This window comes from Octodon degus, unplaced genomic scaffold (assembly GCF_000260255.1).
Source record: "Octodon degus isolate 3935 unplaced genomic scaffold, OctDeg1.0 scaffold00055, whole genome shotgun sequence".
NCBI lineage: Eukaryota > Metazoa > Chordata > Mammalia > Rodentia > Octodontidae > Octodon > Octodon degus.
In genome coordinates, this window is record NW_004524631.1 from 676,747 (window position 1) to 680,153 (window position 3,407).

Below are 3,407 nucleotides of genomic sequence, written 5' to 3' on the forward strand. Positions count from 1 at the left end.
AAAAAAAAAAAGAAATAGTCAAAATTGGGAACCAAAAATTAGGGACATACAGGAATTCAATAACTCACTAATACTTTTGATATACAAATAAAATAACCTTTGTCAGAGAATACACAGGCACCTACATATGCATTATTAAGTATTTCATAAGCTCAGCTCCAAAGAAAATCTCAAACAGTATAAAAACTAGATTTTTTTGCCCATGTTATTTATACTATGTCAATTACCTAGAAACTGATAACTATTCCATGTCCAAATAGCTTGAGATTCTTGCACACAAAACCAATCATCTAGAATGCAATACAAAACAGAATACTTAAGAATGAATTGCATGGGAAGTAGCAAAAACTCTACTTAGCTGAAAACGTATAGTTTATATAGTTCAAATACAGTAAAAATAGAAATTTCATGATCATTTAAAGAAATTTGCAAAAGAATACAAAATTAAGTACAAAGAGCAAATCTTGGGGCTGGTGAGATGGCTCAGTGGTCTAAAGCGCCTACCTAGAACAAGCTAAGCTAAGCAAAGCACAGGGACTGCGGTTCAATCCCCCAGCACCACATGCCAGCCAGCACCCCCCCCCTGGTGGGCTGAGCTGGACACACACACACACACACACACACACAAATTAAAAAAAAAGAGCAAATCTTTTAACATAAAGAACAAAATAGTAAAATAAAAAAACATATAATTTTTGAATTTATGAATCTGAGCAAGTATGTGTATATTGAAGTACATACATATAAAGAAAGAAACAAATTCATCAGAACTACCAGCAAGTGATGATTTCGGTGACTAGATAAATCAAAAAAAATTTTTTTCACAGCAGCCTGACCATGTCTCTAGACTCAAATCAAACAAAATACCCAGCAGTGTAGCATCTGGTCCAACAGCTGCTGCACACACCCTGAGAGCAGAAATGAGCTTTGACTGCCCGTGGAAGCTGAAAAGGAAAACTGCCATGGGAAAGGGCCTTTAATAAAGCCAGCAGAAACAATGCCAGATTAATATAGAGATTAGCACAGGCATGTGTTATTTTGTCTCAATTATAAAAGTCAAATCCACAAAGTGGAGAGTCATATAGATTTTTAATAGAAGGTTGCAAGTGTTGAGTCTTTAGATCATCCACATTGGGACCTGTTTGCATAGTTGTAGCATCTCTGGTTAGGACAAGTTGTAAAACAAAGTCAGATCAGTTCCTTTATTTGGACCATTGCAGATGAGAAGATTATCCACTAATGAGTTAGTTTCTACAAATCTAAAAGCTCGTGACTCCTGACCTTATAAATGACACTGATGTGAAAAGAACCATACAGTTGTTGATCTTGCACATGGATTGGTATTCATCTTTAATATCTTTTCTACTTCTTCTCTCAGACATAGTTTTTATTATTTTATTATTAATTTCAATGAATATTCATTCTTCAAATTGTTTACAGGTCAAAGGAAATTAACAAAGTGAAAAGATGACCCACAAATTTCAAAAAAATCTTGACTAATAAGCACTCCGACAAAGGTCTGTTCTCTAGAATTTATAAAGAAATAAAGAACATTAGGGCCCAAAAGTTCAAAGACCTAGTCCAGAAATGGGCATCTGAGATGAACATACATTTCTCAGAGGACAAAATTAAAGAAGCAAATAAATATATGAAAAAATGCTCCACATCACTAGCCATCCGTGAAATGCAAATTAAAACACTGAGATACCATCTCACCATAGAAAGAATGACTGTCATAAAGAAATCAATCAACAAATGTTGGAGAGGCAGAGGGGAAAAATGAACTCTACTCCATTGCTGGTAGGAATGTAGATTAGTGCAACCATTATGGAAATCAGTGTAAAGACTCCTTAAAAAACTAGCACTGAATTTCTTTTACTTGTATTTTACCTTCCTATTTGTATTTCTTCTTTTGAGTTCTTTTTTTTTTTTAACATATTGCATTTATTTTGGAACAGAATACATTAGGAAACAAGCCAATGATGTAGTTTAATTAGAAACTATAATGTACAATTTCAATATTAAATGTAAATTCCAAATTTAAATTCTAAGAAACTTTATGATTATTCTGTTAGAACCATAGTTTAAGGATTTCTAAACTAAGCCAGTGATTAATTCATGACTCCCCAGACTGTGACGCAGACACAGTGTACTTCAGGCTGACTTAAGTTATTCAGCAGTTGCTCTTACATTCACTAAAGTTAATTACATTTTCTCCCCAAGCAAAGCCCAAGTCTCTCTCCTGTCCTCAGCAGGCGCAGTGACGTCCCCACAGCCTGAGCTCCGCAGCCCAGCACAGCACTGTCCAGCACAGGACACCACACCCCACAGGGCCACCCTGGCTCATCCCACCTGGCTGCATGTCCGCCCTTGGCCACATAAGGCTTTGGTGAGAAGTTCCCACTTGCTCAGGAGATCCGCTCACCGTTTTCCTTTCCTTTCTGCTGACCAACTAACTTACAGTGATTCTCCAACGTCCTCTTCATGAGCCACCATATCTGTGTCCCATGAGGCTCTTCAGTCCCAAAGCCCTAATATCCAAAGTCTCTTGTTCTGTGACACAAAATGACTCTCCCATTAGACTAAATTTTTCAAAAAATGATCTTTCTGAAACTTAAAAGAGTAAAACTGACTTGCACTGTGCAATAGAAAAGAGAAACTTTAAAAGATTTGTCCTGGAAGACCTACTAACTTGCAACTTTAATGTCCTGAGAGATAAATATTTTTATCATTACTTTTATTAAAGCACTTTAAAAAGTTCAAGTTAGTGGTATAACATATCGAATTGTCATTTTACCGTATGAATAAGATGATATTTGCATGAAACAGGCTAAAATCTTCTAGGAAGTGTTATGATTTAGAATATGCCTTGAGTGCTACTGGTCACCAAAAGTATTTGTGAACAACCACACCGATTGTAAGAAGCCAAAAACTTCCCAGGTGGTAAGAGGATGAGCAAGGATGAAGACCAAGTCTGCCCAATTGGCCAGCTTCTGGAGGCCAGCCCAAGTCTCGGTGGGGCAGTCCCTAATATCCTAGGCTGGCCTGAAACTCACCATGATCCTCCTGCCTCAGTCTCCCAAATGCTGAGATTATAGCTGTGTGCCGTGTCAAGATGTGACAAAAATGATTCCTTCATGTTAAATTCTGTAGGCTACATTTATTCAGAAAGACATATTTCTGAAATTTCAAAAAATTTACCTGCACTCTGAATGGACACTACAGAAATGAGAAAAAGAGTTGTCCTTGAAAACCACTAACCTGTAACTTAAAGGTCAACTGCAGTGTATCAAACCTCAAAAGGAGCTGAGAAGACCTCACCGCACCTCCCTGGACTACAGACAATCACTGGGAGCCTTAGGAAATGTTGGGCGCTTGGAAACTTCACCAAATAATGGCACAGTAGA